Source organism: Aethalodelphis obliquidens, unplaced genomic scaffold, assembly GCF_003676395.1.
Source record: "Aethalodelphis obliquidens isolate GAN/ISIS:26980383/991018 unplaced genomic scaffold, ASM367639v1 scaffold36, whole genome shotgun sequence".
In the NCBI taxonomy this organism is placed as follows: domain Eukaryota; kingdom Metazoa; phylum Chordata; class Mammalia; order Artiodactyla; family Delphinidae; genus Aethalodelphis; species Aethalodelphis obliquidens.
Genome location: NW_020837980.1, coordinates 16,556,479 through 16,583,159, shown reverse-complemented (window position 1 = coordinate 16,583,159; position 26,681 = coordinate 16,556,479). Strand labels below are relative to the sequence as shown.

Sequence of the window (26,681 nt, the reverse complement as noted above, 5' to 3'; positions counted from 1 at the left end):
TTCTGCTCTGTGGTAGTTATATCCACTATTTTATCTTCCAACTCACTTATCCGTTCTTCTGCCTCAGTTATTCTGTTATTGATTCCTTCTAGAGAATTTTTAATTTCATTTATTGTGTTTTTCATTATTGTTTGTTTGCTCTTTAGTTCTTCTAGGTCCTTGTTAAATATTTTTTGTATTTTCTCCATTCTATTTCCAAGATTTTGGATCATCTTTACTACCATTACTCTGAATTCTTTTTCAGGTAGACTGCCTATTTCCTCTTCATTTGTTTGGTCTGGTGGGTTTTTACTTTCCTCCTTCATCTGCTGTGTATTCCTCTGTCTTCTCATTTTGCTTAACTTACTGCATTTGTGGTCTCCTTTTCGCAGGCTGCACGTTCGTACTTCCTGTTGTTTTTGGTGTCTGCCCCCTGGGGGTAAGGTTGGTTCAGTGGGTTGTGTAGCCTTCCTGGTGGAGGAGACTGGTGCTTGTGTTCTGGTGGATGAGGCTGGATCTTGTCTTTCTGGTGGGCAGGACTGCATTTGGTGCTGTGTTTTGGGGTGTCTGTGAACTATTATGATTTTAGGCAGCCTCTCTGCTAATGGCTGGGGTTGTGTTCCTGTCTTGCTAGTTGCTTGGCATGGGGTGTCCAGCACTGGAAACTGCTGGTCATTGAGTGGAGCTGGGTCTTAGCATTGAGATGGAGATCTCTTGGAGAGCTTTTGCTGTTTTATATTACAAGGGGCTGGGAGGTCTCTGGTGGACCAGTGTCCTCAACTCGGCTCTCCCACCTACGAGGCTCAGGCCTGACACCCGGCTGGAGCACCAAGACCCTGTCAACCACACAGCATGTTTTGTCAAACTGTATATGATTTGGACTTCCTTCGGGCTCTCTCAGCCATGTATTCTTATGAAGAGGAGTTGAACTAACCCGATGGGTCCTTTTTTCTTTGGCTGCAATGGGTCTTCATTGCTGCACGCAGGCTTTCTTTAGTTGCGTTGAGGAGGGACTACTCTTCCTTGTGGTGCGTGGGCTTTTCATTGCGGTGTCTTCTCTTGTTGCGGAGCATGGGCTCTAGGCACATGGGCTTCAGTAGTTGTGGCATGCAGGGTCAGTAGTTGTGGCACGTGGGCTCTAGATCTCAGGCTCAGTAGCTGTTGCATGTGGGCTTAGTTGCTCTGTGACATGTTGGATCTTCCGGACCAGGGCTCGTGGTCCCCTGTCCCCTGCATTGGCAGGTGTATTCATAACCCCTGCATCAGCAGGGAATCTCTCAATGGGTCCTTTGTGTCAAAAAAGGCCAAGATCAACTCATCAGAGAGAAGGGAGAGGGAAAAAATGGTGGTAGTAAAAAAGTGGAGGGAGAGAAATGGGAAGAGCCTTGTAGACTTGGTTTGTTGGATGGGGGAGTTTTAGGTAGAGATTTGAGCTGTGGACAGAAAAGCTTTCAGGCAGCTGTAGGATGTGAGACATTGAGAGTAAGACATGGGAAAAGACAAGTCAGAATGGCTTTAGTTATGAATTGTATTGTTTTAGATAGTAAAAGATTGTTTGAGAATAGCCAAAAAATTTTGAAGTCGTTTTTGTATTTTTAAAATTTGTATATCTTGTAAAGACTAGACCACATGAAGCTTTAACTTACATTTGGATTTTAGGTAATTATGAGAAACATTTATATAGATATTTCCCCTTACTACTCAAGAAAAGTATTCTTTCTTAAAAATTAATTAATTAATTAATTAATTTCTGGCTGTGTTGGCTCTTCATCGTTGCGTGCAGGCTTTCTCTAGTTGTGACGAGAGGACGTTGCTCTTCATTGCGGTGCATGGGCTTCTCATTGGGTGGCTTCTCTTGTTGTGGAGCACAGGCTCTAGGTGCTCAGGCTTCAGCAGTTGTGGCACACGGGCTCAGTAGTTGTGGCTCATAGTCTTAGTTGCTCCGCGGCATGTGGGATCTGCCCAGATCAGGGCTCAAACCCATGTCCCCTTGCATTGGCAGGTGGATTCTTAACCACTGTGCCACCAGGGAAGCCCAAGAAAAGTATTCTTTCATGAAGAGAATATTTGAAGACACTCCCAGAACTGACAACAAAGATATGAGAGAGATAGTGATATGATTACCAGGTTTTTTTTTTTAGCTTGTACAGGAATTTCCTCATGTGAGATGGGCAGTATGGTATAACCCAGGCAACGGAAGCTATAGAGAAATACAAGATCTCCTATTCCACCTGTCTCAGGAGGAAAAGCAAATCATGGCCACACCTTTCAGAGCCAGAAGTAGCCTCATGTTTTTAGTCATCCATCATCCATCCATCCATGAATCTGTCTTACAAATTTATTGAGCATTTACTATGTGCCAACACAAAGCTGGAAATATAGTGGAGAAAAATGCAGATATAGATCCTACTCTCATGAATAAAGTGTGTTCTTAGATCACAAATTTAATCAGTGGCCCTTCCTCTATAGACATTTGTTTAGGCAACCAGCTGGCCCTAGAGAAGACCAAGTGATGTGTTTTCTCATTGGACTGACATTTTTTTTTTTTCAGGTAAAAATCACATTTTCCTTTTAATTGACACCGTTTCCTCTCTTGGGTGCTACCTTGGTAATGATTAGGTCCCCACCTCTCAAGAACATTGCATCTGAACAGGCCGAGAGAGAGCCAGTGTGAACACAGACCCCAAACCAGGGCTTTTGGAATAACAAGAACAGAAAAAAAACCAGCCTTTCTCTTCACTTACAAAGGAGTCACTCAGAGGGTCCAAAGCTCTGTTTTCCAAATGTAGAAAACCTGGAGCTCAATGCAAACTGGAAACCAAAATATATCAGAAATGAAGCATAGCGCTTCGTCAAATCCTCAAGGTCTGATCTGCCTGCCTCTTCTACAAGGAATGGCCCGACTCCAGTATTTTTAAAGGAAGATGTTTTGTTTCCATTTCACTTTCCAACTAGCGATCAAATCTACTAAAAGGGATACAATGAATCAGAATAAGTCCGCTCACTCACAAGACACTCCCAGATAATGATTATTGGTTGCTGAGTTTATTCAGCACATTATTTCAAAGCGGCAAAATTCAGGACCATCTGAGAAGAGAATTCAAAAGCGGCAGCTGCATTTGCTGATAGGTTCATGCGAGACACACATTCATACAACCCGTTTTTCAGTGTATATGTCAAGGGGCCAAGACCCCTGATCAGCACAATAAGTTATTTTGTCCATTACAGTGCACAGCACAACAGAGGCAGGGACACTTTCTTGGAGATGTTCACACGCTCTGAAGGAGGTCGGAGCCCAGCGCCCCGGGCCCTCATTAGCTGGACCCCTCCTCTTCTTTGGTTACGGTGGCCTCAGAGGCAGCCGTTTCCTCTAATCGATCCGCTGGCTTCTCCTCTTTGTCCTGGGGATAGAGGTCCGGGTACTTCTGCATGTGCTCCTGCGCGGAGTTGGTCTACACAGTCCGACCCCTTGACATCCTCTGCTGCAGTGGAAGCAGGAAAAGCCCACCTTGAACTGTTCCCCACGCGGGCCGCTGGCCATCCCCCCAAGGCACGGGCAGTTCCAGCTGATGTTGTCTCCGTGGGGCAGCATCCGTCCGTGCTCCTCGTACGGATCATTGGGGTCGTCGGCCGCCAGCTCCGCGTTCCTTGGAGTTTCATGGTCTTCTCTGGTTACAAATATGCTTCGATCCTTCCCTTCCTGCTGGCTGTAGGCCGTGGTGCAGCCCGGCGCCCCGACCTCGCGGCGATTGTGGACGTGGCCTCACGCCGTGACCTCTCCGCTACGGGGCGGGTGGCTTTGGAGCGACATTTTTATGGGCACTCAGCAGTACTTTTGTTTGCAGAACATTGCAAAAAACACTGATGAGAAGCTCAGACTTCAGGAAGAGAATGAAGGAGGAGGAAGGTTGACAGAGCTGCCAGGAATTACTGTGGGGAGGAGTTTCTCAGAATGGTATGTCCTGGAACATACACCAAAAGAGTTATCCCTTTTCTATAGTATTTCTGTGACTAAAATAATGGTATAGTAATAATGAAGCTAATATATATCCCCACCAATTCCACATCTTCTGCTCTCTGTCCTTTCTTATCCTTTCTCTAAGTCTTTTTCAGACTGCTACTAGGCATGTTGTCTTTTTTAGAAATTTTCTTGGCTCCTGTTAGATTTTTTTCTTTCAGTTCCATGAGATTCAGCTTTATTTACAAAATGTTGGTTTTATGAGTTCATATTATTCTTTTACTGGCAACTCTAAAACCCTTTCTCTTGCCAGTAAAGGGAAAAAGGCAAAGAAGAGTTAGGAAGCAACATCTCTGAAGATAAAAAACAGAAATCACTTTCTAGGACATCAAAAGGCAATGAACTGAGAAACACCTAGCCAATTTCATGAGACAGTGCCGCCTTCTTAGCTCTGTTCTAAGGGAAGCCCCTTGCATGGATTCTACATCTCAGATTTATTAATCCACATAGCTTCCCATCCATCAAATCCCTGTCTTTTTCTTAATTTGTCTTAGCTGAACTAAATGAAAATCAATCTTTGTTGAACTCAAGTTTGGGAGAGCATCTAGGGAAGTCGGGGCACAAACTTCTGGGGAAAGGCGAAGCCTGGAGGTTAGCTGAGCTCTTGGTTCAGAACAGCTGTAATTTTTCTATTCTTCCTGTATAGATGATTTCCTCTACCCTTTTCTTTTCTATTAAAAGCTTCATTTTAAAAAATATGATAACAGATATCAAATAAAATTATACAACTATCCAAGTAATATTGATATATCATACATCGTCTTTGCTACATACTAAGTACTGTGATAATCACTTTTTATTCACTGTGTTCTTTACTTCTCATAATAATCCTACATACTGAGTATAATTATTCACATATTATATATGAGAAACTTAAGGCTCTAAGAGGTTACATATATATATATATATATATTTTTTTTTAAATGAAAGCTTCTTTCTTTATTTTTGGCTGTGTTGGGTTTTCGTTTCTGTGCGAGGGCTTTCTCTATTTGCGGCGAGCAGGGGCCACTCTTCATCGCGGTGCGTGGGTCTCTTACTGTCACGGCCTCTCTTGTTGCGGAGCACAAGCTCCAGACGCACAGGCTCAGTAGTTGTGGCTCACAGGCCTAGTTGCTCCACGGCATGTGGGATCTTCCCAGACCAGGGCTCGAACCCGTGTCGCCTGCATTGGCAGGCAGATTCTCAACCACTGCGCCACCAGGGAAGCCTCAGAGGTTACATATTTAATCCAAGGTCACACAGCAATTAAATGGCAAAGATGGGATTCAAACACAGGGCTGTTTGATTTAGAAGAATATGATTTTAACCACTGATACAATCATACAGTATTCCCTAATGTTCTGATACTTACTTAAATAATTCTGTGATTGTGTCTACAGGGATCCTTGAGTTCCCAGTTTCAGAGCTAAAGATAAAATTAAACAAAGATATACATACTTAACATAATGATTTATTCAATGTCCTTTAAAATATGACAATAGAGGGCTTCCCTGGTGGCGCAGTGGTTGAGAGTCCGCCTGCCGATGCAGAGGACGCGGGTTCGTGCCCCGATCCGGGAAGATCCCACATGCCGCGGAGCGGCTGGGCCCGTGAGCCATGGCCGCTGAGCCTGCGCGTCCGGAGCCTGTGCTCTGCAACGGGAGAGGCCACAACAGTGAGACGCCCGCGTACAGCAAAAAAAAAAAAAAAAAAAAAAAGACAATAGAAATTAAGGATTTGCATATTGCCACTTAATCCCAGATAGTTAAATGACTTATAAAATCAGAGAAAGGGATGCATTAGGTATTGGAACCTAAGTCCCTCATTTCTTTATCCAGCACTCTGCACACTAAACTGTCTTGTCCAAACAAGCTCCAACTCAAATATGTTGCTTCCTAAAACCTTTCATCTCACTTCAGGAATCACCAAGTCTCACTTCAGGAATCACCAAGTCTCATCCCAGTCTATGAACACTCATGTTTGCTGACTGTCATCTGGTTTGGTATAAGAATACAGGCTCCATGGTGTCTACAAAGCCAACTTCTACAGTTACTTAGACCCCAAGCAAAACTGGAAATCTGGGCTTAATTTACAAGATGCTCCTTCAACTCAAAGCAAAATAGAGAACAGGTTCTGCGTCTCCTACCTTTTTGGGCCTTATAAAACTTGACTCACAGGACTGTTGGATGGATTAAATAGGACAACACATGTAGAGCACATCCATTAATCACTGGCATGTAATGTCATGGAGTACACACACACACACACACACACACACACACACACACACACAATGTTATTTCCAAAAAGATAGGTTTAACTCCATTGGTTTAGTGTTATTTTGGTTTTCCCCCAATAGTCAAGGAATAGATTGTTAAGAATGACCAAAGCAGAGGAGAGTAGACAAAAAGTGGGAGTGATTGAATCAGCAAGGTCTCGTCCAATGGGAACTAAATTGGAAGCTGAAAGAGCTCAATTTAGTTCTGACGCTGCCATGCAATGCCTATGTGACTTTTGAAAAAATCATTTAATTCTCTTTCTAAACATGTATTGAAATAGACTGCTATAATTGTGTGCTTCTAGATTATTTCATCCTTGGAATAGATAAACAAGATAGAGAAATAATTATATAATCCAGGGTTTGAAGGAACACTGTGTTCTTAATGCTATTTTGAAAGTGGTTCTTCCAGGGCTGACTGGTGTTTGGGTGTCCACCCCTGAGCTTGAAAACCACTAGCAAGATGCCTTGCAAAAATTTCACTCAAATCACCACCTCCCAGCTGGCCCTCTCTGCTGTCATTTCCCAGTGCTGTCAAATAACTTCATTCATTCAAGTTGGACACTGATATGCTTTGAAATCCTTGGGACAAAAGAAAGCAATCTTTTTAGCCGGGGTTTGGTCGGTGGAGAAAAATCTCATGGCAGAGATCTGAAACTCTACAGTTCCTCTCCTTTGTTTCATCATCTAGTCACTGCAAACCCTGGAAATAGGATGAAATTCAGAAAAAGTTGGAAGAGGACAGAAAGGAAAAATTTCCAGGTTAGTAGTAGGGAGAGTATAGTGCAGAACACGTCTGCTGGTCAAGGTAAGAAGTGAACAGGCTGTGAAATAAGAGATTGTTTCCACATCTAACTCCTCCCTGATAGAATTGTGATGGAAAATGCTGCAGTGAAATGTGGGTTGGGATGACCTGTGGAAATGTAATTTAGCCTGCCCACTGCTGTTCACTTAAACAGTCCTGTAACCAGTGCTTGTCTGAATCTTGGTGGCATCATCCCTGACTCTGATTCTTCCAATTTATCATTCTCCCTGTTTCTTGTAATCTTACATTATTTTTTTCTGGCCACTATGAAATTTTAAAAGAGATTTTTATTTTGTTGAGGGGATGAAGGGATTTTTCATTGGAGTGCTTTCTCTGGCTTTTGGTAGGAGATAAATGAGTGCAAGTAAGAATGGGATCAAAAGGAAGGGAAGAGAAACTAAAGGGAACAAGATGTAATTTTTGGTTTTGTTTTGTTTTGAGAGAGCAACAGAAGGGCAGGAGAAATGGATATGGGGTGGGGACCGGGATGAGTAAGGAGGAGAGTCTGGCGTGAACACTTGCTCTCTCACCAGACTGTGAGGGTTTTGAGGTTACCCGCTGATCTTTTTATTTTTTTTAATTTATTTTTTATACAACAGGTTCTTATTAGTTATATACTTTATACATATTAGTGTATATATGTCAATCCCAATCTCCCAATTCATCCCCCCCACCACCAACTTTCCCTCCTTGGTGTCCATACATTTGTTCTCTACATCTGTGTCTCTATTTCTTCCTTGCAAACCAGTTCATCTATACCATTTTTCTAGATCTCACATATATGTGTTAATCTACGATATTTGTTTTTCTCTTTCTGACTGACTTCACTCTGTATGACAGTCTCTAGGTCCATCCACGTCTCTACAAATGATCCAATTTCATTCCTTTTCATGCCTGAGTAATATTCCATTGTATATATGTACCACATCTTCTTTATCCATTCGTCTGTCGATGGGCATTTAGGTTGCTTCCATGACCTTAGCCACTGGATCTTATTCATCTTTCTAACATACAACAGCTGCCCAGTGCTTGAATTGAGTCAGTAGCCTATCCCTTTTATATCCCCAATTCTCTGGTGACATAGTAGATAGTGGAAAAGAGCATGCGCTTTGTAGTCAGCAGGACTGAATTTGAATTCTGCTCTGTCACTAAGTGATCTCTGCCATTTCTCTGATTCTCATTTTCTTTATCTGAAAAAAATGGGGGTGTTGATGGAAAATAGTTTATAAAGTTGTAGTGAGGATTAAATAAGATAATGCATGTGAGCATCTAGCAGGCACAGTGTTGGCATATGGTAAATGTTCCATGAAAGTAGTTCTTATTATTCTTGCTAATTAGTGATGTGACCCTGGATAAGTCATTTCCTCACTGTAGCATGTGAAGGATGACAATTGTTACATAAAGTGTTGTAAAGATTTAATGAGATAATCCTTGTAAACTACCCAGTAAGTGTCTATAATATAGTAGTTGCTCATTAAATGTTAGTTCCCTTCCTTATATTCCCAGCTGTCTGTCCCATTCTTTTCTTTCACTTTTCCTCTGAATGTAACCAGTTCTCTAACCAAACTGAATAACTTGTTCTAAGATGTCCTTCAGTGTTTGTCATCACATCTTTGCTCATTTAATTGCATAATCTCTTTTTCTGCATTCCTGTCTCTGTCTATTGCAACCTTGGGCATCTTTTAAGGCTTATCTCAAATACCACCTGCTTCACTATGTATTACATAAGTAAGCTTCCCAACTAGGTTATCTCTCCTTCCCTAAACAATCCCTTAGCATTCTGTTTTATTTCTTTAGTAGTGCACACCTTCTTCCTCTCTGAATTACAGGCATTTCTGTTCTCCGTATGTGCCACACACCCTTTCCTCAGCTATTGATGGTACAATCACAGGTCTCTTCCCCTTCTCACCCCAGGCACATTTATCCACCAGGGTCCAACTGACTATCTAGGAAACTGTCATCTCTGGAAAGACTGGATTCTTTCTTGCCGAAAGAAGGAAAAGACTCTCTTGTTGAATTCACGTATTGAGTTAAATGCCTCTGATGTGTCCTCATAGTAACCCTAGGACACCCTTTCATAAATCACACCCGGTTTCACTGCAAAATACTGAAATTGTCTGTTTACATGATAATGAATTTTAAGCTCCTCAAAGGGAAGTCAGGGCTTGTATTCTATTCATCTTTGTAGCCCTAGTCCCATACACATTGTCTTACCTGCAAACCTTGTTCAGTGCTTGAAAACTGTAAGAGCTCAGTGAAGTTACCCTTAACAATCCGCTCCCACAGTCTATCATAACACACACTAAATATATCTCTGCTGTTTAGTTGAAGGATAAATTTAATTCCTTGCAAAGATAGGAAATTGCTATAATCTGCAACACAAAATAATTATAAGTATGCTCAAAGAAGGGAAAAATACTATTTCACTCGTATTTTTTCTACCTTTGGCTTATATGGTAATCCAACTATTAAATTAACTGATTATCCACTTTGTGAAATAGCAATGTTCCTGAAAAATTTTCAGATGATAACATTGTAAAATCAAATTATAGTGTAAGTACAGGAAAAACTGTCCTTTCTCTTCAAAGAAAATCACTTAAGTAGCAAGAATTCCTCTGGAAGAGTAAAACAAGAAATGTTCCCTTACTGTGTGTGGGATGTAAATTTTCCCCTTGCGGGTTTTTCTTTCCGTGTAGGTTTTTACACATGGATCTGCTGGAGTGAACCTGTATATACAAGTTGAGGTCATAGAAAGAAACTGACTCCATGTACAGCACCAAACGTTTGCAGATTACAGATATAAGAATTTCAGTGGGGCTTCCCTGGTGGCTCAGTGGTTGACAATCCGCCTGCCAAAGCAGGGGACATGGGTTTGAGCCTGGTCTGGGAAGATGCCGCATGCTGCAGAGCAACTAAGCCTGTGCGCCACAACTACTGAGCCTGTGCCCTAGAACCCGTGAGCCACAACTAATGAGCCCGTGGGCCACAACTACTGAAGCTCACATGCTTTGAGCCTGTGCTCTGCAACAAGAGAAGCCACCGCAATGAGAAGCCCGCACACCACAACGAAGAGTAGCCCTCACTCGCAACTAGAGAAAGCCCATGTGCAGCAACGAAGACTCAACGCAGCCAAAAAAAAAAAAAAAAAAATCAATCAATCAATCAATTTATATAAAAAAAGAATTTCAATGGACAGAAAACAAGAATATAGGAAGATGGCCAAAAGGCCATCATTAATTAAATAATTAAATTAACTACTTTTTTCATTAAGTTAAAAAATGAATAATATTTATTAAACAGTTTCATTTCTTTCATGTCTTCGCTTTTTTTCTGGTTCACCAAAACAAGCCTCTCATCTACGCCAACTATCTTAAAACAAAGCACAACTTTTGTTAGAAAAGGAAAAATGTGAATGTCTTATCTAGAAGTAATATACAAAAAGTTCATTCACAAAAAAGAGAGACTAAGGCTATCTCCTCTCTCTCTACGTGCAATTTGTTTTACGCTCACTGAACATTTGCTGAATAGCTGAAAGGAAGAAAATTGTGTGCCATTTTCGCCTTTCCCAGAAGTTGTGCTGTATTTCTTGGAATGAATTTCAGTACTTTCTTTCCGTCTTCAGATGACATATGAACTTTCTCACAAGGTCAGCAGCCAGAGGTGGAGGATTTGTGGGGATACACATTTTGAAGCCAAAGATTCTTGGGAACGAGAAATAACTCAAATACAGATATGGGCTGTTCTCTATACCGTGGAATCCTGAGAAGAGCAGGGCTTAAATACTTAATATGTTGGTGCCAGGAATAAATCAAATGGACAATGGTGCAAAAGTAAAATGTTCTTGCAACAATTGGAGGTCAGTTGGCAACTTTAACTTGGACTTCTCAGCCTTCCATTTGGTCTTCATATTGTGCTTTGTACCTAAACTCACCCCTTCGAGGGCCAGGCACAGTTCCTCTGGCTGAGATTTTTCCTGTGTGTGCTCAAGGAGAAGTAAAAAAACGGACTCACTGCTCCTCGTGCCAGCGTGTCTTTCTGTTGCACAAAAAGAAAGCGACCACATGGACTGCCATGAAGAGATTTGGCAAACCTGGCTTGTAGGGTTGATTTCCATATGGTATAAGATTAGAATTAATTATTCAAACGAGGGCAGTTAAAGAACCCTCAGGCATTTTGAATGTTCTGGAAAAAAAAAAAAAGCTCAAGAAAGGAAAAGATACTGGAACATTTCAGTGAATATCTAAATAAATTTATACAGGTCCTGGCATATAACTTATTATTTAAACTATCTAATCTAGGACTTAAATGATACTTTAAAGAAAAAATTCCCACTAGTGACATGCACAAAAATTGATTAAAAAAATAGAATATATGCATACAAAAGAAGCAATTCTTAGTACTCTTCAAAGAGGATTAGGATAAAAAGTGTGCAAACAACTGAGCAAGTCTATAATAAAAATCCATAATAAATGCATGTAAATACAAAGTATAGTCTAAAATATTATCTTGATAAAGAGAATATAGTTTATCTTTACAAAGTTCTTATGGGGATGCTTGGAACTGTCAACTGACTTGTCCAAAAAGATGTCATGGCTTGAATGCCTTGGGTTTTACCTGACTTCAAACAGTTCTCTGTGTGCATGTTTATATGTGAGTGTAGATATAATTTGTATTGGATTATATATCATTTATATTAGACTATAAGTATCTAAAAAGTGAAGATTATGTATTTTAACATACATAATATCTGTATTCTAATATAACACATGATGCATTGCTTGGCAAGTAGTAAGCACTTAATAATTATTTGCTAGATAGAATTTATAAAAACAAGTCAACATATTACTGACAAGGCAGTTTCTAAGCACAATAATGATAATTCATTCACTTGCTAATTTTTCTACAAGACTTTTTTCTTTCACACACACACACTGTATTTTATTTTTACAAGAGATAAATAAACGGACACCAAGCATTGTAAATGGATGACCACAAGAAAAGCAACAATGATTGCAATCACCAAACATGAAACACACTCATACTACGTCATAATATTGACATTTAGTCCAGTAATCCTCCACTGTAACAGCTCCTTTACTTTGCAGTGAAAATTGATTTCTACAAGACTTTTAAACTACTACTTACTTTATTCCAGATACTGTTTTTTTTTTATTTTCTCTTGTTAATTTTTTTAAAAAAATTTTTATTGCAGTATAGTTGATTTACAATATTGTGTTAGTTTCAGGTGTACAGCAAAGTGAATCAGTTATATGTATATCCACTCTTTTTTTTGTTCGTTTAGGTTCTTTTCCCATATAGGCCCTTACAGAGTATTGAGTAGAGTTTCCTGTGCTATACAGCAGGTTCTTATTAGTTACCTATTTTATACATGATAGTAGTGTGTATATGTCAGTCCCAATCTCCCAGTTTATCCCTCACCCACTTGTCCCCTCATAACCATAAGCTTTTCTACATCCGTGACTCTGCTTCTGTTTTGTAAATAAGTTCGTTTGTACCCTTTGTTTAGATTCCACATATAAGCGATATCATATGATATTTGCCTTTCTGTGCAGATACTGTATTAATTGGAATTCATATCTGTCCTCAAGAAAATTATAGTCTATAGAGAGGATGATATATAAACAAATAATTATAAATACTGTGAGAAAGTCTTAGTTATGTAAAAAGCTTTGTGCTGTAGAAAATAGTCTTAATAAGGTGGTAATTCTAGTTAATGTAAATGGGCCAAACTCACCAATTAACATACAGACTATTAAAATAGATTTTTAAAAAGAAGTCTAATAATATGTGTTCTCTCAGAGAGAGACACATTAAAAAAAAATATATATATATATATATATAATGAAGGAAAAGTACAGTGAATTGAGAAAGTACGTGACAGAGGATCCAGACTTAGTTTAGAGGGTTAGGAAAAAATTTCTTGAAGAAGAATATTTGATCTGCAATTTGAGGTATAAAAAGAGTTAAATGTATAAAGGGGGTAGTAAGAACAGGAAGAGAAAGAGTCTTACAGGCTCAAGGAACAATAGCTATATAAGTTGTAAGGTGGAATTAGGCTTTGTGGTTTTTTTATTTTTTTTTTTGCGGTACGCAGGCCTCTCACTGGTGTGGCCTCTCCCGTTGCGGAGCACAGCCTCCGGATGCGCAGGCTCAGCGGCCGTGGCTCACGGGCCCAGCCGCTCCGCAGCGTGTGGGATCTTCCTGGACCGGGGCACGAACCCGTGTCCTCTGAATCGGCAGGCGAACTCTCAACCACTGCGCCACCAGGGAAGCCCAGGCTTTGTGTTTTTAAAGGCACAAGATCTTAAGTGTTCTCATAACACACACACACACACACACACACACACCACACAAAAGGTAGCTATGTGAGGTGATAAGTGAGTTAATTAACTTGACTATTGTAATCACTTCACACATTATATACCTTAAAAAATCATATTGTATAACCTAAATATATACAATTTTTATTTGTCAATCGTACCTCAATAAAACTGGAAAAAAAAAAAAAGACATAAGACCAGGTTGGGGAATTAGGCAGGACCATGTGAAAATGCCAAAGATCTAACTTCTTTGAACCTTAAAGGTAATTGAAAACCATTGAAAAAGTTTAAGAAGGAGAAGAGTGATATAATTATATTGTGTTTAAAAAAAATGAGTTTGGCTGCAGTGAAGAGAACAGATAGGAGAGAGGTAAGAGTTAACACAGGGAGATCAATTTGGGGGGCCATTGTCGTAGTCCATGTGCTAGAGTGATGGGAGCTTAAACCAAGACGATGTTGAAAAGGAAGAAAGGAAGAGGGATATGAAAGTCGTTTCGAAGGTGATGTTGAAACAATGAATGCAGAGGTAAAGGTGTGGTGTCAGAGACGGTTCCTTTGCTTCTGCTTTGCACAACCGGTGGTAATTTACAGCAGTTCATAGTTTGTGGGAGAAATCAAAATGGATATGGTGAGTTGAGGTGCTTTCGTGATATCTAGGTAGAAATATAGAGAAAGTGGTTGGTGTTCAGTGTCTGATTTGAACTGGAAATACAAATCTGAGGGTCATCAGCCCATGCAAATAAAATGGTTACATTTATTTTTCAAAATAAATGAAAATACACCTTTTCCTAAACAGGTTCCCACCTGTCTTCCTCCACAGAAGGAACGGCTTGGTACTCAGGGATGGATGAAGGGGATGAGTCCTTAGGGGTAAGCGACTGTGATTTCCTTTTGCTTACTATTTTTCAACTCCTTTACCAGGAACAATAATAAGCCAAATAATGATAGTAATAATAATAAAACCAAACAATATATTGCACAATCTCAACAAAATTGAGTTATATATAGTGAATTTAAACCAAATAAGCTCACTGGGATGATTTGCTCAGAGTAGGCAATCAATATGCATTTGTTGTTTGACCAAGTCACACGGGAAATATTGCTAAATCACTTTTATAATGATGGCTTATAATTGAGTTTGTTGTAAGAACCATGACTATGACCATAACTACTTCTACACTCTCCTTTAAGAAGATAAGAGAAAGCCTTTCCCAATCTGGAGGGGATGACTTTGGCTACCATAGTTCAGTGACAACATAACCTCAGACCCAAAGTTTCAGTCTGTCACTTAGCCTTTGGTAGGCCATGGGACTTCACAGCTAATATAATTTGGCTAACACAAAGTGTTTTATAAGACAGGCAACGTGGAAAGAACTCGGTAATTTTGCCAAAGTTTTTAACCACTCACCTTCCCAAATACTGCCTCAGTCAAATTAATTTACAAAGATCTTGTATTTTTCGTGTCTTTTTCCATCCCCTCTCTAGGGACCAAGGACTTGGCAAGAACCTTAGCTCTAATAGCCCCATGGGATCAGGCTGAACAGTCATCTAGAAGGACCAGAGAAAGACACCAAGTTCAAATTATTATCAAGGAAAGGAAGTCAAGGGGTAAAACCAGAGGGACAATATATTATACCTTGGGTCCTAGGGTAGAGTTTAGGGATGTGTAGACAGGAAATGTGGCCAGAAATTAAGAGATCAGTAATAGGTCTCCTAACCTAGTGCAAGGAGACAAGAATATGGAAAAAGGTCCAGAATGTAGTTGTGAATAAGCAAGGGTGTAGGAGTTTCTTTTATTGGGGCTGGGAGGATGGGGGCATTTAAAAGCTCAGGATCATCTCAGACACCTGGGTCCTTTTGCATCACACCCCTCCTTTCTTTTGGATTGCTCCCCTCTCCCTTTGCCTACCTAAATCCTTTCTATTTTCCATGGACCAGCTCAGGTCCTATATCTTGTGTAACCATTGATACAATATTTAATTGGCCTGAGAACTAGTGGGCAAAAATCTACTTGGGTAAAAATCTATTTCCTAATAAAAATGCCAAGTCATAGTAGTATGTTTGTTTTAGGAGGTAGATGTTGCCATCTTTTATGTGTCTTAAAGAATTTTGCCCACTTTTCCCCAGAACTTTCAGTGAGTTTTTCTCTTCTTTTGCTACTGAAAAATTGCTATTTTCAGGAAATAATTACTGAAGATGTTTTAGTTCATTAAATTTAATGCATCATATACTTATTGTGGGTTAGGAAGCATGTTTTACTTACATTGCTTCATACACTTTTTAAGAAAAATAATATCTATTATTTATGAAGTCCAAAATATATTCCAGATATTTCACCTTTTTTATTTCTAATTTTCATAAAACCCTTCCAGATACGCATGTTAGCTCCATTTTGGGTTTAGAAAGGCTAATTTGCTCAGAGGTTGAACCAGTAAATGTTGAGGCTGAGATCAGAGCTCAGGTTTGAGTTCTCTCCTCTACTCCAGGCTGTCTTGGAATATTTGTCAACTTGATTAATCTGAATTCTTGATTACATAGTTTATGTCCCTCATCTCCTAGAACTTCTGTGGCCATCTCCAGAGCCAGCCTTCACAGGAGCCAGAGAGAGAGAGAGACCCACATTTTGTGCCTCCTCATTTCAAATGAGAAAAACTTCAGTTTCTTTCTTTCTTTCTTTTTTTTTTTTTTTGGTTTTCTTCTTTCTTTTATGCCTTCACTATTCTTTGTCCTTTTACTTGTTCATAAACACAAGTTTATGTTTTTATTTATTTTTAAAAATAAGTTTATTTATTTAAAAAATTTAAAAATTTTTAATTTTTAAAAATAAGTTTTCAATCCTACTTCCCACCTCCCTGATGTATTTTTCTACAAGTAAATGCCTGGTCTAATCTGAAAAATTTCCAAAGGCTCTTTAGGTAACTAGCTAAATTCCAAAAAGTTAATTTGTTCAGCTGGGGCTGCTAATTTGTGTGGCCTTCCTATGGGGGGGTGGGGGAACATACAAACAGTTTCTTAGAGTAGAAAACCAATAGATTCCAGCAAATTTATTCTTGGAAGAAACCAAGCTAATCTGTATGCCCCAGACAGCTCTGAGTCTTCTGATGGTCATGGTCATATGCTCGTACATTATCAGGTCATCAGAGACATGGTGGTGGAAAGAAACTATTGAAAACAGGTTTGGGGATGTATCCCAGGGATCAAAACTATGTACTGAGTTCTCAGTGTGTGCTACATGCTTTGTAAAGATGTATATATATAATATATCATATATAAGAAATATATAAAAAATATTATATCTATATAATATATAATAAATTATGGCAGTAGGATGTGATCAATGCTGTATTATTCAGGGCCTGTACCGTGTGCTAGGGGAGCCCAGAGAGACCCATTTGACTGGGGCCCTTGATGACTTGATGAGGGGCCACCAACAGGGAAGGTGAGGTGGGCATTCTAGGTAAAATGAACAGCTAGTGCATAGCACAAGCCAGGGAAAGAAAGGAAAAACAAAGAAAGTTTGTGAAGTGCGTGATGTCTGCTTACTCTGGAATATTTCTCAAGTATGATAATCAGTGCTTGCTCTGTGTCAAGTCCTTAACTTGTGCTATTTCATTTAATCTTCAGCTAGGAAGTTAGTTCTGTTATTATTCCCATTTTACATTGTAGAAACTGGGGCACAGAGAAATCAGTAACCTTGAGAAAGTCCATGCTGTTATTACACCGTTAATAAGTAGTAGAATCAGGCTGTCTGACTCCAGAGGCTGTGTGCTTAACCCCATGTTATACTCCCTCCTACCAGGCCCTTCCAAGTGTTTGTTGAACTAGAATTAATATTAGTGTGGTTCCTTCTATGGGTGTGGTTCCTTCTATATTTTAATAGCACTTCACAAAATCTCCTGAGGAGAAACAAAAAGGAGCAGAGCCCAAAGGAAATGAAAACCCTTAAAGGTGGAAGAGAGAGAGCTGAAAACAGACTCAATCCTGGATTTAGTTATAGGTCTAAACACGGTGGTGGGACAGGAAGTGGTAAAGGTTACATTGTTAGTTAACACTAGAAGGGCAGTGAGTGCCAAAAAACATGGAAGGCAAGATTCAGACAAAACGTGTCTCCTTCACGGGGATTAATGTGCCAACTTTTATAAAAGGAAGATAAAGGATCCTACTAGGGTTCAGGTAATTTGTTTTTTTTCTGTCATGTGCAGCTTGTATGACTGTCAGCTGCCTTTAGGAACTTCATATATTCTTGGCTTTATTATTCACAGAGGCGATCTACGTGGATCTGAGGCAATAAGCACATGTTGGAGCCTTGGATTCCAAGGGCTTTGAGCGAGCAGATTTGCGAGAAAAGAGTGAAAAGGAAACAAGGAGGAGGATGTTTATTTTTCATAAAGAAGCCCTGCCCTCACTTCCTGAACTCAGACCACTCTAGACTTTTTTCCATTTTGCGCAATGTTTGCAACACGGAATAAATTTATTAAAACCAAACAAACTAGGCATTGAATTTTGGCATTGAGACTCAGACAGAAATAGAATCAGCTGCTTTTGAGTCGAGTCTAATGATTGATTTACAAACCAGTGGTAGATTAAGGCTGTGCTGGAATGAACTGAACCAAAGTTATTTTCATTCTGAGGGGACGATAGGGAGGCAATATGTCTGTCCTGGCGCCCAGGACAGGAACTAGTTAGTCAGTCGGTTCTGCCCTCCTTTTCCTTCAATTTTCAAAACTGAAAATGTTAGTTCAAGGAACCCTTACAATCACTTTTCCCACCACCTTATTTTATTTTATTTTTTTTTGCGGTACGCGGGCCTCTCACTGTTGTGGCCTCTCCCGTTGCGGAGCACAGGCTCCGGACGCGCAGGCTCAGCGGCCATGGCTCACGGGCCCAGCCGCTCCGCGGCATGTGGGATCTTCCTGGACTGGGGCACGAACCCCGTGTCCCCTGCATCGGCAGGCGGACACTCAACCACTGCGCCACCAGGGAAGCCCCCCCACCACCTTATTTTGCGTGGCGGAAACTGGGACTCAGAGAAGTAAGATGTCTTCCCCTTCTGAGCATGGGATCAAACAATACATCACACAGTTACCAGACAGTACCTACAAAGGGGGATTTTCTGTTTTGGCTCTTCTGGGTTGAAAACCCAATGTGGGAACAATTCAGTTTGCACACAGGTGAGCACACATTCTGAGTCAACTCTTTATTAATTGATAGACTCTGCGTTTAAGGATTCTCCTGTTTTCTCCCCTCTACTTCTCAGCCATTCGAGGCTGCCTTTTATGGTGCATCTGGACAAGGGTGTGTGCGTGTTTGCGCAGGACTACTTCACTGGAGTTTCTTAGTCCGGGCCAAAGTCAATGTGTATTTTTATATCTCAGAATGCTTTCCATTCTTCATCTCATTTTATCCCGACTGTATACTTGTGAGGAGTTAGAAAGTTACGATGAACTCCATTTTACATGCAGGGAAAATGAGACCGAGAGATGTTCTCAAGATGACATGCTGAATTTAATGGGCAAGTCCAGATTCAGACCCAAATGTCTCCTCTCTCACCTCAGTTTTCCTAACAGCAGGCCTCTCTCCCACCATTCCCTCCCATTAATATGAATTAGAAAAGTGTCTGATAAAGAAAGACTGGAAGGTACGTATGCTCCTATGCTCATTTTCACAAAAGATGCTTCTGGTTAATTTGTCCAATATGTTGGGCTAATTTTAAAGAGTGTTTGGATTCCTAAGAGTCACTTCTTTTTTGGACTTTGTTATCGTAAAATTTAACTTTCCATGTCTACACTAAAAGAGACAGATCCTTTAACATGCTTCTTTGAGGACAATCCATGCCCAACCCTTCTAGTGGAAAATCATTTTACTGTGACAGATAATAAAAGACTAGATGGCTTAAAAACAAAAACTCTTTTAAGAGCTGAGCAGAGGAGTAACTCTGATGGAAGGCACAGCTGCTTGGAGAGGTGACTTTTTCCTTAACGAGATTCCTATTCCCTTGGAGTTTCTTCCCTTTCATACAACTGTGACCACTTCGATCAGATCTTAAAGGCTCGATCTCTCCATAGGAAGAAAAAAAATGAAACCTTTTATCTTGTTGGATTTTTGAGTATCTGTTTATTTAAGGATAAACTGAAACATGGTCAAGAATTTGTGGAGGTGCATGAGAAATTAATATTGGCTTCACAAATGAAACAGCCTTTGCTGTGGTTTGGGTTCTATTCCATTTTTGGTGACTAAGAGCTGTAACTATTATATGGTCTGTTCTAAATGCATCCCTTTTAAGATCTTGCTTAATGATTATCACAGCTTTCCTCATTCGTTCTTTACTTATCTAGCAACCAAATCCTTTTACGTTTATTCTTAAAATTTTATCTCTTCTTGGAACTTGAGAAAGTTGTGTTTAAAATCGGATGTCTTGAAAACTATGTGAAAATTGTGTTTGTGACTTTTCGGAAATGGCTTTTGCTAAGATACTAAAATGTAACCAGAATCACACAATTAGAAAATGGTGACTCTCTCCCTGAGGAAATGCTGATGAACTTGAATATTTTGTAATTTAGCAAATTGGAAAATGAGACAGTGGAAGGAGAAATAGAGGGTCATAAGTTGATGACAATTCTAAAACTGTCACCCTTAGTAAGTTGCCATTTTAAGACCTGGTCTAGCTTCCATAATTATATCCAGTCTTAACCTCACTGACTGCCATCCTTTTCCAAATACTAGCTGGCCCCAACACAGCAATAGTTCTCTGACCCTTTAGCCCTTGCCTTACAAATCAACATCCCATCATTGGCGAATACCATTCTTGCATTTCACAATCATGTAAATACCTTACCACAAACCACCTGCCTGCCCACAAACACCTAACATTTCCACTTACTGACTGACTTAGCCTCTTCCCCTCTCCAGCCCTGGTATATTACTAGTGGTGTGAAGGGAAAAGAGCAGGTGGAGTGAGCAGAATGAGTCAATCCAAGTAATTATTTCCCATTTTCTTTCTGTGGCATGTTTGTTTGCCTAAGTGCAGTGGAGTGCCCTCTGGGACCAGTAAGATTCTCATGATCATGGTGATAAAAGTGGAGAGTGCAGGACCAGGCCAGAACTTTCAATATACTGTTCAGTATGTATCTGCTTCCTCCTGGATACTTTGTTCCCTGACTATGCCCCTTTGTGCTATCCCCTCCTACTAACTCAACCTGCCTCAACACCTCCCCCATGTCATCACCCGGAGCAACATCCTAGGAAGAGGTAAAGATAGAGGGAGAAGTAGAGACAGAGACCATGAATTGTAGGAAAGTCATAAAGGATGGACATCAGGGTTGGTAATTATTAACAAGAAAGTGAACATACCAGAGGGAATGAGGAGCAGGAAGTGGAGACAGGAAGGTAAGGCACCATTGACTCTGAACATAAGGGAAAAGATATTTAATAAGTGATATGATAGTGTTTATGAAATTGAGTTGGTATAAATAAGCATTATGGTCAGAATTGAGAATTAAATCTAATGTTAGTTTTTGCTCACTCACAAATTACTATTCAAGTCTTCGCTTTCCCTTTGTTGAGTATACATCATCATCATCTTTAAAATATTTGAATACTTACTGAGTACATTAGAAATTCAGACCATGTTGGAAGGAGTCATTGAGAGGACATTGACCTGTGAGCTGGACCTGGGCACCTGGAGGCTCCTCACCCACTCCCCTGTCCTTAGAAGGTACGTTCTGCCCACTGTTCTCATAGCTGGAGCCATTTCAAGGACACAGCCTTGAGAGAGTAATGTGTTGTTGAGGCCATCTGGACAGTATACATGACTGAACCCTGTTAAGATCTCTGTATAAACTTTTAAGATTCTGGTGGGCAGGTGCAGAGATCTACTAGTCTCTCGGCCACCCTAAACAAGCCTTGGATGAAGTCCCCTTGCTGATTAAAACTGCCACCTACTGACCTGGAGTGCTCTCTTTCTTCTGTCTATCCTTGCTCTTAGTGTGCAGGGGCCAATTTTAGGTTTCACCTGGGGAGCTCTCAAGTTTGAGAACCAACAGACCAAATTCCCAGTTAACTTCATATTTGTCCTCTACTGGGAAACCAGATGGCTGGGGATGGGAAGGGGTGAAGTCAACATATGGGGTCTAGTCTGTTTCCTGAAACATCTTTGCTGCATGGGAGACACAATAAATGCTTGATGAAAGGATGAATAGGTGAATGACTGTGAGAACAAGCCACTGGAAGCCTGCTCTAACCCTTCTTCTGAAGATAACATAAGCAAATATTCACCCCCAATCCCAATTCAGTGAAGTAGCTATATATTTTATTTGATAAAACAAATTTATTATTTCCTCATTCTTTTGCATAGCATTGGTACAATGATTATGGTAGCCTGAAAGAAGATACTGTGGTGAGCAGATCACCCCCAACTTCTTTAGATCAGAACCACTCTTCCCGTATGTCTGAGTCCATTCAGGCTGCAATAACAAAATACCACAGACTGAGTGGCTTATAAACAACAGAAATTTATATCTCATGGTTCTTGAGGCTGGAAGTCTGAGACCAGGGTGCCAATATGGTTGAGTGAGGGTCCTCTTCTGGGTGGCAAACTTCTAATTGTATCCTCACGTAGTGGAAGGGGAAGGAAACTCTCTGGGATCTCTTATAAAGGCACTAATCCCATTCACAAGGGTTCCACTCTCCTGACCTAATCACCTCCCAAAGAGCCCATCTCCTAATACCTAATCACATTGGGTGTTGGAATTTAATATATGAATCCTGGGGTCACACAAACACTCAGACTATAGCAGCCCAGCTGCTGGGTGTGTTGACAGATGACAGTTCTCAGCAGAATTCCCACTCACTAACTTCAAACCCAGAGATTGTCCTCTGCTAAGGAGAGTCACCTTGCCCACAATCACACCCTTTCCTGTGTGTGGCTTGCATCAGATGATCAACATTAGGGTATAAAGGCCCCACCCCCATTCTCCAATTTGGGATAATTCTGCAAGGACATTTCAGCACCAAACAGCCCCATGGAATGATCTGGATATTGTGTGACTATATCACAGCCCAGCTTTTCCTTCTGCCCAATCCTTTCTTCATTTCCTCACAGGTCCTAAGAACACCCCCCAATAAACTTTCTGCAAGGAAATTCAGTCTCAGAGTGTTCTTTCTGGGAAACATGACCTGTAACACTACACTTTAAATTAATTAATTGATTGATTTGTTTATTTTTGGCTGTGTTGGGTCTTCATTGCTGCGCGCGGGCTTTCTCTAATAGCGGAGAGCAGGGGCTACTCTTTGTTGTGGTGTGCGGGCTTCTCACTGAGGTGGCTTCTCTTGCTGTGGAGCACAGGCTTGATGTGCATGGGCTTCAGTAGTTGCGGCACGCGGGCTCCGTAGTTGTGGCTCACGGGATCTAGAGTGCAGGCTCATAGGTTGTGGTGCACAGGCTTAGTTGCTCCCCAGGATGTGGGATCTTCCTGGACCAGGGCTTGAACCATGTCCCCTGCATTGGCAGGAGGATTCTTAACCACTGTGCCACCAGGTAAGTCCAACACTACATATTTGTTAATTTTTAAATTCTTCACTACAGCTGGAATTAGGTCAAATCTCATCTATTTTTTCTTCCTCAAGCCCAGGCTAAAACCATGTTACTGTATTAAGACTAGTAGGTCTAATGTAGAAATTGAATCCTGCTATTAAGACTTAGTGCAACTGTTTGGACAACGACACATTAAAGTCTGGATTCCACACAATTTTTCAGAACCTATACATGTAGCTTAACCCCCTCATCCTTCACTCTCCCTTACCTTCTGCTCCTAGAGTCGCTCAGATATTTCACTGTGAAGCTCACAGAAACAATGACCTCTGGTTGCAGAATGGAAAGAAAAAGAATGACACCCTGGCCTATCTTGGAAATGATTAGAATGAGGGTGAATCTCATGCTTGTTTACAAAGGTATGACTTTAAATTTCATTTGTTTCTTTGATTTCTTGAGTACCGTTTCTTCAAAGGTTCAAAACTCAAAAGAAGTTTTAAACATCCTTCTTTTTCTATTCTTAGGTCTCTGTATGTAAAAGTGCTGTAATTAGGAGCATGCGTCAGATATATCCCACTTCCTGTTCTATTTTCCTTGCTTAGGAAACCAGATCCTTCCAGAAAGGTGAAACAAATAGGACTGGTTCCAAGCTCAATTGTGAAGTAAAGTTTGTCCATGATGAGCCTCTCCCCTTTTGTGGTAGACTCTGTCCCTTTGTTGTTCCTCTTCCCCAACTCCGGGGCTCCTCAGCCCACTGCCAGCCTCCCATCCATCCCTCTCCACAGCACCCTCTTCTCCTTTATCCAGCCTTCTCTGTCCTAAAGTTCTCTGAATCAGCCTGATGGCTTCCATGCTGCCTGTTGTCACTACAACTGAAACTTCCCTGTTCTATAGCTCATCACCAAGGCCAAATTTTCTCTCTTAGGAGGCAACTTTGCCTGACATCCTTGTAGTTGATTAGTAAGTATTTAAATGAATGAATGAATATATGAATAAATGAACTGTTCTCTAATAATGCACCACTTGGTACCCATCTTATCCCTCCACACCCAAGGTATACGTGTATTAATAAGGGTCTGATGAAGACAGTATGCCTTCCTTTGTAGCATGACCAAACGAGGTGAGTTGGGAGAGAAATCTCACGACAGGTGAGTGTGAGAGGATTGTATTAACCGTATGTTTCTGATGCTTTGACATCTGGGGCCTTGCTGACCCTGGAGAGATTGCTCCTCCCAGAGCTAGCCAATTCTAGAGGTAGTAAACAACTCATCTGCTAGAGTTTCTTTCACATGCAAGTTAACAAGTCCATATTCTGTACCCATACCACCTCCTTTACTGAACTCTCACAAGGCTCTTACACTCTGGGACAAAATCCATTTGCCCTAATAACACCAGGGCCATGTTCAGGGCAACCAGCGACAGCTTCTATGGCCCAGAGTCTGCTGAAATTATTCAAACCAGCCAATCCTGCTTACCCTGCCTTGACTGTTCCTTCCCACAAAAGCCACGATGAAGGCTCTTGCCCATATTTCCTCCTTGTTTCTTCTGTCTCCTGACCAACCCTGGTGTTTCCCCATGTGGCCCTTTGTGACATGGCATGTGCCCTCCTCTTGGGAACTGTGAGTAACAAACTATCTTTTCAATGGCAATCATCTCCTGATCTGTTGGCTTCACCATACATGGATAATAATAAAGCCTACATTCAAAAAAATTATTTCAAAGAAGGAGGGGGTGTAGCTCAGTGGTAGAGCACATGCTTAGCATACATGAGGCCATGGGTTCAACTCCCAGCCCCTCCATGTTTGATTGATTAACAAAAACACAAAACTTTAAAAGTTGTTTCAACTACTTCTCCTGAAGGAAGACTTTCCTTTGCCATAAGTTCTGACAATTGGAGAAATGACCATTACCCAGAGAAGACAGGGTAGCATTAAACCAAAAATAAAAGTAATGAAAAACTTACTTAATATGTATTATCACTCTGGGATTTCAAAAACTCCTATGAATTATTATTGTATTATCTTCAGTGAACTGAAGTTCTAAGATAGAAAGTGTTTTTTCCAAGGTCACAAAGCCACAGGCACAGAAGAGGTGAGACTCAAATACAAACTTTCCTGGCATTGCTCTGACTCATGCCCTCCTCCCACTCCTGCCTTCTGCTGTAGTCTTCCAAACCTTCTAATAGATTTTAAAAAGTTCTATTGTATAACATCACCACTTCCTTCATCCTCTAAGGGAAAAAGTATGGCAGTCTTGCCAGCTAGGACCAATAAATGACTCCACAATGAAAAATAGCTGTGATATATCTAGATATTTCAACAATAATATGGCCTTGGGAAAATGAATCTAGAGTCTTAGGAAGATATTACTCAAAGACAGAGAAGATCTAAAGATGACAGAAGTTTATAATACTAAGTGTGATCTTTAGTGAATGAATGAGAACCTTTATAAATCTCTTCTTTTGAAGAAGTTCTTTTGAAACTTCTTTTGAAAGAAGTTCCATTCTTTGGTCATAACTCCTGTACAAAGAACAAGATTGACTGTGAAGAAGACAGACAGAAATATCTTTCAGTTCTGGAGAAACATAAACTGAGAAGGAATAATTAAATTAAATACCATAAAGAGAAAAAGGCACATACAAAGTACTATGTATAGTAAAATCACTATTTGAAGGTAATCAAGCAGAAAAATGCACTGTAAAAATGTAAGACCTATGGTCAGTGGTGACCATAGTTATTAGGGGGAAGACTTCAAGTAAAATATTTGAAAAATTAACTCAATATTGAATAAAATATAGCTCATGGGAATTTATGTTTTAGCGTTTACTAAATTCCTACGATAGTCTGGAATCCCATTATTTTAAGCAAAGAAAGAGGGAACTTTGAAAAAGAGGGAAGACAGAAAATAATAAAGTCAATCAAATGACTTGGAAATGTTTTAAAAAGGTGAAAAGTTTGGATTAGGAGTAGGGAGGAAAGAAGATTAGATAAGAGGGCTTAAGACCAACCAGCAAGGAGTTAAAGGTACCATTTAGTGATGGTGATTGGCAGCTGTTAAGAATTTCCACTCAGTACAGGTAAGAAGAAACGAGCTTGTGTGGCTAGTGGACCTCAGCTGGATATCAGGAAGAATTTCCTGACTGTAAATGTCAAGAGTTCTGGTTTGCAGTATCCAAGGGAGGCTTCTGGGATGTGCCTATCCCAGGAATATTTTTCAGCCTTAAGCAGGAGACTGTTTGGGTGGTTTTCAGTAGAACTGTGGATGGATGGGATGGGCTTCTCAGAATCTACTGGTCTCGTGTTGCCGAGGGGTGTACCATACACAGTTGCTTTCACAGAGTCCATGCCAGCAGCTGACTCCCAGCTCAGTGGCCATGGAGATTTCCCCCCAGGAAGGAACAACTAAGTCTTTCAGTCTCTGTTCCCCACTTGGACCAGTCCTTAGGTATACACTGTAGTTTTTCAGCTCTTCAGCACTTAGGTACTTTGCTTTGGAGCCAAGGGCCTCCTGGGAACAATGTCTCATCTGTGTGTTCACAGTAGCAGCCTGTGGGCCAGAGACACTCAGCCAAACTCTCCCTCCATTCCACAAGGGCTGGATTTCACACTTCACCTGCAATAATCCACGTTTAGCCAGCCCCAGCTCGCCCCTGGGGCCAAGCTCCCCCCTCCTACCCCTTCTCCAACCTTTTACCTAATTTGATTCCCATAGCTCCTCTGCCACATTTATACCAATCCTCATGCAAGATGGTC

At 40.6% G+C, this 26,681-nt stretch overlaps 1 non-coding gene and 1 pseudogene across 1 annotated transcript; one reads left to right on the top strand and one right to left on the bottom strand.

Moving 5' to 3' along the window:
* Positions 1 to 3,293: 3,293 nt before the first annotated feature.
* On the bottom strand, positions 3,294 to 24,506 carry LOC113632255 (mitochondrial intermembrane space import and assembly protein 40 pseudogene; annotated as a pseudogene).
* Positions 24,507 to 24,656: 150 nt separating this feature from the next.
* Positions 24,657 to 24,728, top strand: TRNAA-AGC (transfer RNA alanine (anticodon AGC)). Its single transcript has one exon. It is a non-coding gene; the product is annotated as a tRNA-Ala (tRNA).
* The last annotated feature ends 1,953 nt before the right edge of the window (positions 24,729 to 26,681 follow it).